Raw genomic sequence first — 15399 nt, 5'->3', positions numbered from 1 at the left:
TTATGTCCCCACCCTTGTTTATTCCTTCTTTTGTGCTTGTCTAACCTTATTTTCAGTTTACCCATCTTGTAGCTTATATGTTCCTCCTAGCTGCCTTAAACTCTTCAGAAGTAAGATCTACTATAAAGATAAATAATTTTTAAGTCAGAGAAGAAAACCCACCAAGCTGGAAAAACAATGGTCATTTCTGGGTAGCAGAAGTATAGTTTTTTTTTAAATTTACTTCCCCATAAGGGATACCAAAATAAGACAGAAATGTTAAAAACCAAAAGTTACTTTAATTCTACCAGTTTTTTTTACAGAAATTAACAAAATTATTCTAAAATTTATATGAAAATGCCAAAGAATCTAGAAGAATCAAAATAAATTTGAGAAAAAATAAGAAGGAGAGGACTCTCACTACCTAGCTTCAAGACTTACTAAGCTACAATAATCGACGGTGTGCTATTGTTTTTTTTTCATTTTTACTTTGGATGATTTCTTTTATTTTGTGTTTCATATATTATCCAGTTTCACATTCTCACAAGATCAGCAATTATAAGAGCCATTTCATCTTCTAAGTCTGAAAATGGCAAGACAGCCACAGCTGCAGCCAACAGCAAAGCATTGATGTGCTCACAAAACAAAAAATTGCACAATTTTTCCTTCATTTTTCTTAAACTAAGAAAATGCTAAGGCTCACTGCTGAAGAAAGGAAACCCTTTTCTTCTTCATGCCTCAAAAGAAAACGTTAAACTTATCTGACAAGGCTGACAAGGGTTCTTCAATAATTAATTGCACACACACACGAAGCTTTCAGTTCAGTTCAGTTCAATTCAGTCACTGTCGTGTCCGACTCTTTGTGACCACATGGACTGCAGCACCGTCAGAATTTCCTGTCCATCGCCAACTCCCGGAGCTGCCTCAAACTCACATCCATTGAGTCAGTGATGCCATCCAAACATCTCATCCTCTGTCATCCCCTTCTCCTCCTGCCTTTAATCCTTCCCAGCATTGGGGTCTTTTCCCAATAAGTTAGTTCTTGGCATCAGGTGGCCAAAGTATTGGAGCTTCAGCTTCAGCATCAGTCCTCCCAATGAATATTCAAGACTGATTTCCTTTAGGATTGACTGGTTTGATCTCCTTGCAGTCCAAGGGACTCTCAAGAGTCTTCTCCAACACCACAGTTCAAAAGCATCAGTTCTTTGGCACTCAACTTTCCTTATAGTCCAACTCTCACATCCATATATGACTATTGGAAAAACCATAGCTTTGACTAGATGGACCCTTGTCAGCAAAGTAATGTCTCTGCTTTTTAATATGCTGTCTAGGTTGGTCATGAAGGAAATGGCACCCCACTCCAGTACTCCTGCCTGGAAAATCCTGTGGATGGAGGAGCCTAGTAGTCTACATTCCATGGGGTTATAAAGAGTCAGACACTACTGAGCGACTCAACTTTCACTTTCAAACTTAGGTTGGTCATAGCAAGCAGCAAGGGTCTTTTACTTTCATATCTGCAGTGATTTTGGAGCCCAAAAAAATAAAGTCCATCACTGTTTCCATTGTTTCCCCATCTATTTGCCATGAAGTGATGACGGGACAGGATGCCATGATCTTAGTTTTTTTAATGTTGAGCTTTAAGCCAGCCTTTTCACTCTCCTCTTTCACGTTGCATAAACATTTTGTTACACAGGGTACAAAAATAGTTTCACTTTTTTGGTTGGTTTCAAAGTTTGGAAAGACTGAGGAGCCATGGCGGGGGTGGGATGTGCCAGGGTACACTGGGGAGAGGTAAGCAAAGTGAGCAGAGAAAGGATTTTCTTAATGGTTGTTGGCCCATCTGAGGAGGAGGAAGCAGAGCCCCCTGATTTGAAATGACCAGGAAAACGCTCTGTCTTGGCTGGGTGGTCCTTCCTGTTCAGCCTGGAAGTGAGTGGGGGGGTGGTGGTGGTGGAGTGCCAGCCACCGAGTGGAACTGGCTACAGGGCTTGGTCCTTGATGAAGCCAGGTGGGTGCAGGGCAGATGGGTAGGGAGAGGGACCCAGAATGATGATGAGCCCTTAGTGGCCAGGCCTTGTTGCCATGGTGAAGCAGTGTGAAAACAAACTGTACACTCATGTACACATAGTTTTAAGTGTCTTAATTCATGCCAGAAAACATTCAAAACTAAATGCCTCAGTATCTTGAGGTGGGGTTACCGAAGCAGATTTGGGAGGTTGGGACTTGCTCAGTCCCCAAGGAGCCCTGACTCCAGCAAGAAAGGCCCTGAATCCAGCCCTGAGGCCTTGGAGACAGGCTGTGGGGCAGGACAGGGCTGAGGAGGAAGAGAGGAAGAAAAAGAGTTCACTGAGTCAGGCTTAAAATTCGCAGTTTTTGGAGGGCAGCAGCTCTGCAGGGCCACCTGGGGGCACGGGGCACTCAGAGTGGCTTCCTCCCCTGTGGGGCGGGGGCCTCGAGCTGTGGTGACAAGGGTAAAGAGCCAACAGAAGTGCCGCTATTTCCATCCTGGCTGGGTGGTATCAGAGGAAGTGTACCAGCACACCTGGTGCTTCTGATCTGTGGTGTTGGAGAAGACTCTTGAGAGTCTCTTGGACTGCAAGGAGATTCAACCAGTCCATCCTAAAGGTAATCAGTCTTGAATATTCACTGGAAGGACTGATCCTGAAGCTGAAGCTCCAATATTTTGGCCACTTGATGCGAAGAACTGACTCATTGGGAAAAGACCCTGATGCTGGGAAAGACTCAAGGCGAGAGGAGAAGGGGATGACAGAGGATGAGATGTTTGGATGGCACCACCGACTCAATGGATGTGAGTTTGAGGCAGCTCCAGGAGTTGGGATAGACAGGGAAGCCTGGAGTGCTGCAGTCCATGGGGTCACAAAAAGTTGGACGCAATTGAGCAATTGAACTGAGCTGAACTGAACCAACGCACCTGAGCATGCAGAGCGCAGCAGCAGTGGTGGCGGCTGGGTAGTTGAACGGGCAGTATGTGAGATAGCTGGGATCAGCTCCATAGTGTACAGAGGGTAGGGGGCCCAGGCCTCTGGGGATGCGGGGATCGGAGCGGCCCCCATTGGGTTATAGGTGTCCCCTGAGATGAAGTGTGCTCCAAGGGTGGGGCGGGCAGTGGTAGGATTTGGTGTAGCCATTCACTTGTTCTTCTCTTTAGCTCGTCGTCTTCCCTTGTGGTTCTGCTGGTAAAAGATCCGCCTGCAATGCCAGAGACCTGGGTCCGATCCCTAGGTTAGGAAGATCCCCTGGAAAAGGGAACGGCTACCCACTCCAGTATTCTGGCCTGGAGAAGTCCATGGGGTCGCAAAGAGTCGGACACGACTGAGTGACTTTCACTTTAGCTTGTTCTTGGCCATCTTGGTGTTGGCTTTGGCAAACTCTAGCCTCAAAGACTGCGGGTTTTCAGCATCAAAGCAAATACCATTCAGTGCATTCTTGGCGGCGGCTGCTCCTGCCCAACAGTCAAAGGCCACAAAACAAACAGGCTGTCTTGATCTGAGCGTGATCAGGGATGATTCATACCCCTTGAAAGGCCTGAAGACCAGGTCGAGTTGTCTGGGTTTAATGTCCACAGGGAACCCACTGACCCACAGTGTCCTGACCTCCTCCTCCTCCAGGGTGCCGCCGGAGCCCACGCCATGCCAGTGCTGTGCTCGCCGTCAGGCTTCAGGTTGCTCATGGTGCTGCCTGAGGGCTAGCTTGGCGCGGCCCGGAGAGGAAATTTTAAAGACTGACAATCCAAGTCCTGAGCATCTGGAAATCTCATTCATTGCAAAAATGGAACAGTTGCTTAAAATGATTTGACAGTTTCTTAAAAGGTTTAACATACCCCTATCATGTAACCCAGAAATCCCACTCCTAGATACTCCAAAAGAAATGAAAATTGTGCTTACACAAAGAAATGTATGCCAGTATTTTGTAGCATCTTTATTCATACTAGCCAAAATCTAAGACAGTCTAGGAACTGCTGGGTGGATCAACAAATAATGGTGTATCTACACAGGAAATGATACTGAACTAAAAAGGCAAGAACTATGATGATACAACAACTTGGATGAAACTCAAAAGCAGTATGCAAAGTGAAAGAAGCTAAATAAACAAACTACAAAGCTACATACTGTGTGATCCTATTTATATGACATTTTTTCTGGAGGTGGGGGAGACAGGAAATCAGATCAGTGTTTGCCTGGAGCTGGGAGGGGGAGAAGAAAAATTACTAGAGGGGCAAGAGAAATGTCCAGGGTGCTGAAAATGTTCTCCGTCTTGATAGTAATTGCTACAAAACAGAAGACAATTGTCAAAACTCATTAACAAAATACTTAACATGAATAAATTTTATTGTATATAAATTGTACTTTATGTGCAATAAGACTTCATCTTAAAAATAACATTGTAGAAAATAAAGAGAGTCATATTTTAGGCCTTGGGCTAGAGAAACGTTTCTTAAGTAAAAAGAAAATGCATTGACAACAAAATACTGACAGATGGTCTACAGGGTCCTACATGAACTGGTTCTCTGATCAGTTTGGACTCATCTCCTGCCTCTTTCTGCTCGTTCAGTCCAGTCCATTTGCCCTTTTATTATTCCTCACACACACCGGACACACGTCTGCCTCAGGGCTTTCACCAATCCTGTCTTATAATTGTAGGTCTCCTTCAACACAAAGGAAATTACAAGGGATGTCTACAGCCATGCCAGACCCATCCTCCAACCTGGTGCCTCAGTTCCAAGTGTGATTCCAGAGCAGACCCAGATAGGCCCAACTTATCTGATCGGGAAGTGAGGCAGATAGATGAGGCTGAGAAAGGACCTCTGTCCCTGCGGTGCTTTGAGTTGGTGATGGCCAAAGGCTACGTTTCCATGGAGAAACCCTGCTTAATTCCTAATCACCGCTCAGTTAGGAGAAGCCGAACTTTTAACTATAGATGTTTCTTAATTAAACCACAAACTTCCCTGAGTGGCTAATTAGGACCAAAGCAGGGTAGCTAGGGAATTCGCAAACAGAATTTCTCCCGGGCCTTGTTAACAAGGTCAGAGACTAGAGCAGGCCCAGAGAGGCAGTTCCCAGAATACTGAGACTTTTCTGATATTTCACACTCGAAGCACAGAAACTTTTCTCTTTCCCCAAGAGATTATAATCACCGATTCCATCATCAAAAGCAATTTCCCAGCCTGGTTCCTGGCTAACTAACTCCCCAGCCTCAATTACTCCTCATGACATCTCATTCTCTCATCCCCAGAACAACAAATAGGTTTCACCTCTTATGCCACTACCACTTAATTAAGAGTAGCTGCCTAGTATGTTCATTTGAGAATGGTTCAAGGCCTCTGCTCAGTCCCAGTGAGGAAAATGCTCTGTGATCGTTGAGCTATGTCTGCCACGGATATGGAATGGGAGGAGATTGCAGCAAGTCAGCTATGCATTCACCATCCATGTGTGTGTGCCCCAAGTTGCTTCAGTCCTGTCTGACTCTTTGTGACGTCATCGACTGTAGCCCTCCAGGCTCCACTGTCCATGGGATTCTCCAGACAAGAATACTGGAGTGGGTTTCTTTGCCCTCCTCCAGGGCATCTTCCCGACCCAGGGATTGAATCCCCATCTCTTGCATTTCCTGCACTGGCTGGTGGGTTCTTTACCACTAGCACCACCTGGGATGCCCAACTGACCATCAATACCGTATATCAAATTCTGAACTATGCTGCATTCCCCAAACACTTCTTTTTACACACCTCCATGTTTTCATATGGGATTGTAATATCTTTGCCTCTTTTCCACTTAGTTGTGTGTGCTTAGTCACTCAGTCGTGTCCAACTCTTTTTGACCTCGTGGACTATAGCTTGCCAGGTACCTCTGTCCATGGGGATTCTCCAGGGAAGTATACTGAAATAGGTTGCCATGCCCTCCTCCAGGAGATCTTCCCAACCCAGGGATTGAACCCAGGTCTCCCACATTGCAGGTGGATTCTTTATCATCTGTACCACCAGGGAAGCCCTTTCCACTTAATTAATGCCTAGTTACCTTCCCTTGAGGCCTGACATCACCTCTATGGCTTTCTCTGAGCATTCTTCTTATCCTTGGGTCCAAATGGGATTAATAACTCTCTCTATTGTGCTTTTAGTATTGGATTGTCATTGCAAGTACCACACTGATCTGGGTAATTGGGATGCTGTGCAAGAATAAACTAGAGGGAAGTTCTTGGTGGATGGGCTAAAAAGACAGACCAGAACAGAGACTGGTAGTAACACTCATGGGAAAAGGAAAACAAAAAAGAGTAGAGATGTTTGTGGTGGGGGAATAGGAGACAAAAAATAGAACCTATAGGAATTTGTTGTTAATGTTGTTTAGTCACTAAGTCATGTCTGACTCTTTGCCACCCCATGGGCTGTAGCCCACCAGGCTCCTCTGTCCTTAGAATTTTCCAGCAAGAATGCTGGAGTGGGTTGCCATTTCCTTCTTCATGAGATCTTCCTGACCCAGGGATCAAACCCGAGTCTCCTGCATCTCCTGCGTTGGCAGGCAGATTCTTTATCACTGAGCCATCAGGGAAGCCCATATTATGATGCTACTTAAACATAAATAATAATAGAGCTGTGTATAAATAAATGTCTTAGGCTAACGTACTTATACAAGATGAGGTCTCATCCCCACCTTTTGGAGATTACAATTAAGAAGAATGAAAACATGCAAAAACCAATTACTTAATTCAAATAAATAAACACATTTGGTAATTTTAAAAACTAATAATAAACAGCAAAACTAATAAATTAACAGCATTAATTTAATGTTATGCATTATATCATTTTGCTGAAACTAAATTATATTTCATAACATGAAGTGACTCTTCAATGGCATAGTGAGCATAACATATTATTGTATGCTGTGGGATGACTCATTTCTCCCACCACTTTATTCCAACTACCAAGAAATTGTATTATGCACAGCACACCTGGCATAGGACCAAATCACATAGTTTACAAAGTCTGACTTCATTTCACATCAACCTGAAACGACTAAAGTAGTGCTATCTGATGTTGACGTGCTTGTAAATACAAATACAAATGTGAATAGTCAAAACAAAAATTCAGGAGACTCTCCCATTTAAAGCCATTGAGGGTGTAGCTACTGAGCATTCAGAAGACAGTGAGTAATTGGTGAAAAAAAAAAAGCATAATCTTATATTACTAGAAGTCTCACAAAAGGACACACTAAGGGGTGAAGGAAAATGACCCCAGAGGGAAGCACAAAATGCAGAAAAAAATAAAGCATTGCGTAAAGAGCAAAAATACAGGTAAATGAATATTAATGAATTATATTCATTAAAAGTGAATATTGCCTGTTTAACCAAAAGTAAGGGTGTCTTATGAAGTTTAAAATACATTTTGAATTAAAATATATTACCACTATAGCATAAAAGTCAAGATGAAGGGAAATGGAGTTCAAATATTCTAGAGTTCTTGAATTTACCAGGACATGGTAAAAAAAAAAAATTATAGATATGGGACTTTAATAAGTAAATGATATACATTATAATGTCTAAGGTAAGCACTAAGAGAATAGTTTAAAATATATAACTAATAAGCTAATCTTAAAAAGGAAAAGAAAGTTGGAGAATTGCAGTGAACAATTTCAAGACTTACACTGATGCGTGCACCCTGTCATGTGTAAACTAGCTAGCTAGTAGGCTCCTGCACAGGGAGCTCAGTTCAGTGCTCTGTGGTGACCTAGATGGGTGCGATGGGAGGGTAGGAGGGAGGTCGAAGAAGAAGGGCATGTGTATACATATATATAGCTGATCCACTTCATTATTCGGCGGAAACTAATGCAACATTGTAAAGCAATTATCACCCTTTGGCTCAGTCTCAGTCACGTCCCACTTTTTGTGATGCCATGGACTATAGTCTGCCAGTTTCCTCTGTCCATGGAATTTTTCAGGCAAGAATACTGGAGTGGGTTGCCATTTCCTCCTCCAGCGGATCTTCCCAACCCAGGGATGGAAACTGTCTCTTGTATTTCCTGTATTGGCAGGTGGATTCTTTACCACTGCACCACCTGGGAAGTCCATAGAGCAATTATATCCCAACTGAAAAAAAAAAAAAAAACCAACAACTTACTATAAAGCTAAAAGTCAGTGTGGTCTTGTCATAGGATAAACAAATCAGTGAAACATAGCAGAGTCCAGAAATAGACCCACCCACATGGAGTGGCTTAATTATTTACAAAGGTGCTGGAGCACCGTTGGGGTGGCCAAGAGTTGGACACAGCTTACTGACTCATTATGAACAAGAAGTGAACTAAAACCCACCTCAAAATACATGTAGACTGCACATATGGAAAGTATATTAGCTGAGGCATATGGATGCATTTTTAATCTGTTTGGTAGGAGGTAGGCTGAAGTGTTCAGAAAAGATTAGCCTTAATAGCAAGGAGGTTTTCTATTAGCCTTAATAGCAACATTGTCCAAGAAAATGTTGATGACATATCGATTGTAACTTTTCTATTAAATCTCTGTGCAAAAGGAGACTGCAATTGCTTCTTCCATTTCTGGAACCACAAGGGAAGTCAGTCTACACGGTCTGGGAACCAGGAGCTCAAGCTCTTGAAGAAAGAGTCCAGATGACGAGCACACAGGCCTAGGCATCTGGTACTCGTTAGAGTCTTCCCTTCATGGGACTCCCCTCAGCCTGGGCCACATTTGGAATCACTCCATTGCTGCTTATTCTGCTGCCTCGCGTGCGGTTCCAAGATTTGAAAAGGCGACCGACAGTGTCTTGGGTCACATTATCTGGGATCTTGCCACCAAGCTACTTCCCTCAAGCCAGCATCCCAGATCCTGGAAAATTCCAAAAGCCTAAATCAGTTGAACATGTGCTAACTGCATTTTTTTTGTGACCACTGACCTTCAGAATGGAAAGAATATGGAGCTTAGGCGCCACTCAGACGTATGCCATGTTCATCACAGGAAAGGCCTCTTAGATCTGGGTCATCGGTGAGCACAGCTTGGACACAGCACTTGGCCATGGCTTCTCTTCCTGGTTCTGCCATTTACAGGCTTTATGACTTCACAGAAGCCTCTCTTTTCTGAGCCTCAGTCATCTAATCTGGAAATACAAGGAGGAACCCCAATTTCCCAGAGCTGCTGTCATGATAATTAATAAGATATTGTCTATGATGAGATTAGCACAATACAACGCTATCACACAGGGAGCAGATGAACAGCTGGGGGGTAGGGGAAGAGTAGGAAATGGAGAATGACTATTCAGGGGGTGCAGGGTTTCCTTTTGGAATGCTGAAAATGTTCTGGAACTAAGTACTGCACCATAGTGGATGCACTAAATCCCACTCAATAGTATACTTTAAAATGGTTAAAGTGGTCAACTTTATGTTCAAAAGAAACAAACAAGAAAAGCCCTGCTATATCTCCCACCTCCCTACCTCACAGGGTGAGTGGGGAGGAGGCAGAAACCAGGATCTGTCCTGAGTCCCTCCCTAAAGAGATGAAAACTGAGAACTAAGACAAGAGCAGGCACTCGAGTATCCCTGTGATGAGGGAAGGGGGTACTCCAGGTTGGAGCTTCACCCAAAGTGGCCAGAAGGGAGGCGGGGAGGGGAAGTTAGCAGCAGATGGGAGGTTTGTGGGGACAGCTTTTTGGTGAACATTATCACGGCGTGCAGAGTGCAAGTCACAGATCAGAAAGAAGATAGCAAGCCTGGAAAAAGTGAGTCACAAGGAGAGGAAAGAGAAAAACGTCAGTCATCTAAAGAGGAAATGAATGACCAAGAGGCAGCCCATTAGGGTGCACGGTCTCCATCTGAGGCTCATCAACAGAATCATCTGGAAGTATATCACCATCACCAATGCCCACCACATCACCGCACCCTCCACCCTTCTTCCCGCCCCCGCCCCCCTTGCCCATCCCTGCTGAGTCTCTGGTTCTGGAGGTCTTGAGCCTTAGGGCATGTGGTGGAAACTGACCACACGTTGGAATTACATAGCTGCCTCCCACAACTTTGTAGCTGTACCACTCTGGACAAGTAACCTGATTTTTCTGCATCTTAGTTTCACCTTTATGAAACAGGAAAATCTACTCACAGGCTGTTGGTAAGAGTTAATGAAATTGACGGGTAAATTACATGCCACAGAGTAGGCTCTTAATAAATATTTAATTCCCTTTCCCCTCATCCAATGGTGCATGTCACACTTTGAATCCACTGGGTCTTTCCATCAGGTCACAAAGCAAAAGAAGGAACAGCAGGGGATTTTAAATAGAGAACAGGAACCATTTCCCATAATAAATGTGTTTGAAAGGTGACTTTTTTATTTGTTTATTTTTGTGGAGTATAATTGCTTTACAATGTTGTGTTAGTGTCTGTTGTACAACAAAATGAATCAGCTGTACATATATGTATATCCCCTTCCTCTTGAGCTTCCCTCCCACCCTCATCCCACCCCTCTAGTTTATCACAGAGCACCAAGCTGAGCTCCTTGTGCTACACAGCAGCTTCCCACTAGCTATCTACTTTACACCTGGTTGCGTCTGTGTGTCAACCCAATTTGTCCCACTCTCCCCTTCACTCCTGCGTTCACACGTCCATTCTCTACGTCTGTGAAAAGATGACATTTTTATTTTAGTTTATTTTTCTTTATTTTTAAATTTTCTTTCTTTCTTTTATCCTTTTAGTTTAAAAGATGACTTTTTAAAAGAGAGTCCTTGTTTAAGGGTTAAAATCTGCCCTAGAGGCAGCATTATTCACAATAATTTTTTTTAAAAGAAAGAAACAACCAAACTGTCTATGGACAATTGACCAGAAAAGATTAAGTCAACTGTGGTGTACATTAAATATTTACATAGCAATAACAAATATCAGATGGCTGATCCACACAACAACATGGATGTCAACCGATATGCTGAGCAAAAATGTCAGACACAAAAGGGTACATTCTGTATCCCAGTAGTGTTCTGTATACTGTGTGCTATATCTCTGATCTGCACTTCTGTGATTTCACTTGATAAGTTCTTGGCTGGCAATAACGTTGAGCTGTGGTCAGGTCAACAGTTGTGATGTTCTTTGCAGTGTTCTCAGGGGCAAAACAGAACTTAAAAACTCAGATCCACCAAGGTGGACTACCTCTGCTTGCCAGCCCCTTTGGACACCCTCCCATGGATAGAGACGATGCCGCATTATGGGTCCCTCCTTCCCAATGTCCAAGCCAGAAAGCTCACTTTCCCACCTCCTCTTGGAGCCAGAGTGCAGGCTTGTGAGGCAGGCTCTAACAATCAGACGTGAAGTAAAAGTAACTTGAATTTGAAGTAGAGAAAAGTGGGCAAGCAGGCACTGTGCAGAATGAATGCATTTTCTTGCAAGGATGGGTAGCAGCAGCCAGCCTTCAGGGGCAGCAGTGGTGGGGTTTGGCCAACAGAGGCGCAGCCGGAGATGTCTGTGTCCCGTGGCAGCAGCAGAGGTGTCTTCTCTGGGGCGGCAGCTGCTGTTTCTGGGTGTGAAGCCGCTGAGCCTCATTCTCTGGTCCTGTAGCTGTTTCCATGAGCTACACAATGTCCCTTAATAAACTCCTTCCTGCTGAAATGGGCTAGAGGAACCCATTTGTTCTACTTCTTTGGAGAACCCTGAATGTTACAGTGGGTGATCCACTCAGGGCTCTTAGCAAAATAGGACATATATTTACATACGTATGTATGTATAAATGTACTTCTGTATGTATGTATATATGTATGTATGTACATGGGAGAGATAGATATATAGAAATTATATAAATATATATATGTATATGCGGGAGATAGATATATAGAGATGATTAGACATAAATACAGAGATACAAGTGACTTTATTTTGGGGTATTGGCTCCCACCATTGTCAGGGTTGGAAAGTCTAACATCCACAGCGTGCTCAGTCACTCAGGCATGTCTGACTCTTTGGGACCTCATGGACTGTAGCCCACCAGGATCCTCTGTCCATTGAATTCTCCAGGCAAGAATACTGGAATGTGTTACCATTTCCTCCTCTAGGGTATCTTCCCCACCCAGGGATCGAACTCCTGTAGCCTGTGACCCCTGCATTGGCAGGCAGATTCTTTACAGCTGAGTCACCTGGGAAGCCCAAAACCCAGAAGGGCAGAATAAAATCCATAGGGCAGGCCAGCAGGCAGGAAACTCAGATAGGAGTTGATATTGTTCTCTTGAAGCAGAATTTAGGAGTTTGGGATTAACTGATACACACTACTATATATAAAATAGGTAAACAACTTAGGACCTACCATATAGCACAAGGAATTATATTCAAAGTCTTGTATTAACTTATAATGGAAATGAATCTGGAAAAGAATATATACATATAATATGTATATGTCTTATATATGTAACTAAATCACTTTGTTGTAAACCAGAAATTAATATAATATTTTAAATCCACTCTACTACTATTTTTAAACCAATTTAAAATTTTAAATCTACTCTACTACTAATTTTATTTTTAGTAGAGTGTATTTAAAATGTTACATTAGTTTCAGGTATACAGCAAAATTATTCTGTTACATATATACTACATATACGCATTATATATACAATTCAGTTACAGACATATATGTTCTCTTGGAAGCATCAGCGTTTGTTCTTAAGGCTTTTCAGACTAGATGAGGCCCAGCTACATTATCAAGAGTCATCTCCTTTCTTAAAATCAACTGATTGCAGTATTAAGTAGTCTGCAAAATGCCTTGGGCAGCCACACCCAGATTAGTGTTTGATTAAATAATTGTAGCCCAGCCAAGTTGACACAGAAGATGAATCATCACACCCATCAAATCAAAATTCCAGGAATGAGCACTCAAATTATGAACATTAAGATCTTCACTCTTAGGAGGGCTTCCCTGGTGGCTCAACAGTAAAGAATCTGCCTGCAATGCAGGAGATGTGGGTTCAATTCCTGAATCAAGAGGATCCCCTGGAGGAGGAAATGGTAACCCACTCCAGTATTCTTGCCTTGGAAATCCCATGGACAGAGAAGCCTGGAGGACTACAGTCCGTAGGGTCGCAAGAGTTGGGCACAATTTAGCGACTAAACAACAACTCCTAGGAGAAATATCAAATGACATCCCTTATATGTGGAATCTAAAAAGAAATGATACAAATGAACTTATTTACAAAACAGAAGAAGATTCACTTTTAGAGAGTGAACTTGTGGTTGCCAGCAGGGAAGGACAGGGGAAAAAGATAGAAAGTTTGGGATGAACATGTACACACTATATTTAAAATGCATAACCAACAAGGACTTTGGTATAGCACAAAGAACTCTGCTCAATGTTATGTGGAAGCCTGGATGAGAGTGGAGTTTGGGGGAGGATGGATACATGTACTTGCATGGCTGAGTCCCTTTAATGTCTACCTGAAACTATTACAAAATTATTAATTGGCTATACTCCAATAGAAAATTTTTTCAAATTTATTTAATTGGAGGCTAATTACAATATTGTATTGGTTTTTGCCATACATTGACATGAATCAGACATGGATGTACATTTAAAGATCCTTCATTCTTTTTTTTTTAATTTATTTATTTTAATTGTGGAGGCTAATTACTTTACAATACTGTGGTGATTTTTGCCATACACTGACCTGAATCAACCACCGGTACCCATGTGTCCCCCCATGCTGAACCCCCCTCCCTACCCCATCCCTCTGGGTTGTCTCAGAGCACTAGATTTGAGTGCCCTGCTTCATGCATCAAATTTGCACTGATCGTCTATTTTACATATGGTAATATATATGTTTCAGTGCTATTCTCTCAAATCATCCCACCCTCGCCTTCTCCCACAGAGTCCCAAGTCTGTTCTTCACATCTGTGTCTCTTTTGCCGCCTTGCATATAGGGTCATCATAACCATCTTTCTAAATTCCATATATATGTGTTAATATACTGCATTGGTGTTTCTCTTTCTGACTTACTTCACTCTATATAATAGGCTCCAGTTTCATCCACCTCATTAGAACTGACTCAAATGCATTCTTTTTCATAGCTGAGTAATATTCCATTATGTACATGTACCACAACTTCCTTATCCGTTCATCTGCTGATGGACATCTAGGTTGCTTCCATGTCCTAGATATTGTAAACAGTGTTGCAAAGATCCTTCATTCTTAAGAAGTCTTCTTGGTAAGTTTGACAGAGTTTCTGTTTACAAAAGTTCCACACACAGTTGTCCATACAAAACAAAGTCCCCCTAATCTAGGAACCTTTATTCAAAAAAAGACTATCTCTGGGATCTATCCCATCCTCCCATCGCCACAGCCCTTCACCTGGCACCCAGCTGCCATCCTGTCTCAGCTGGACCACAGCCACAGCCTCATTACGTTCTGTCTCCCTATGGTCCTTTCTGCTCTACTCTGCCATCCACCCTACCCGAGGCTGCTTTTTCTAAATCTCCAGACTGATTGTGTCTCTGCTGATTCAATTCCTTCCAGAGCCATCCTACTGCATCTGTCAGCAGCTAATAATGTTTGGTTACAAGCAGCAGACTCCCAACTCTGACCAATTTAAGTGACAGAGGATTTTATGGACCAGCCCCCCAGGATGGAAGGAATAGCTAACATTTTGCGAAGGTCAGCAATCCAGGCTTCCCTGGAGATGTTGAAAGCAAGAACAAATGGACAGTGTTTTCAGAGCCCAGCTGTGGAGACTTCTGGGGCAGTCCAGTGATTAAAACTCCATGCTCCCAATGTGGAGATGCATGGGGCGCTGGTTCAATCCCTGGTCAGGGAACTAAGATCCCACATGATGCTTGGCACAGCCAAAAGCAAAGAGAGAGAGAGGAGAGAGAGCCCAGCTGGGGGGGGAAGGCCCAGTCTTCTCAGTCTCCATGCACCTCTACACAGGGGCTGGTGTATAAGAGGGTGTTTCATCCACCAGGATGGATTCACAGGCCCACCTCTTGGCCAGGAAAGGACCCTGGACGGAACCACCAAGGCTGAAATTAACACAGAGGGAAGGATTCTCAGCAAAGTCAAAGTATTAGCAGAAGAGAGAAAATAGATACAGGTCCAGGAAGGACAAGACACAGCTCTGCCATGCCCGCGTACAGCACCCGAGGGGTCCTTCCACATCAGAGCAGCTGGGGGAGCAGGCAAGGATTGCATTCTCTTACTTCAACAGGACCAGGGAGAAATGATGGAAGCAGTCCCCAGTCAGCTTAGGAGAGACAAGGACTTTTTGGACCACAAGACAATAGACCCAGCCAGGGACCCTCAGCCTGGACCCCACTTTCCTGCACTGTTTCTGTCATCATTTCTCATAAGGAACTCTAAACCCAAAATGGGAGCATGAAGAAGCTTTTCCAACCTCTTACCTCATCCCTCTGACCTCTCCTCCCTCGTTGCTGGCCATTGGGGTCTGTGTGGCTG

General features: G+C 43.4%; 1 pseudogene; it reads right to left on the bottom strand.

Moving 5' to 3' along the window:
* On the bottom strand, positions 2337–3670 carry LOC102191344 (annotated as a pseudogene).

Source organism: Capra hircus, chromosome 11 (genome assembly GCF_001704415.2).
Source record: "Capra hircus breed San Clemente chromosome 11, ASM170441v1, whole genome shotgun sequence".
Taxonomy (NCBI): Eukaryota; Metazoa; Chordata; class Mammalia; order Artiodactyla; family Bovidae; genus Capra; species Capra hircus.
Note: the sequence above shows the minus strand (reverse complement) of the source record. Positions and strands in the feature narration are given on the sequence as shown.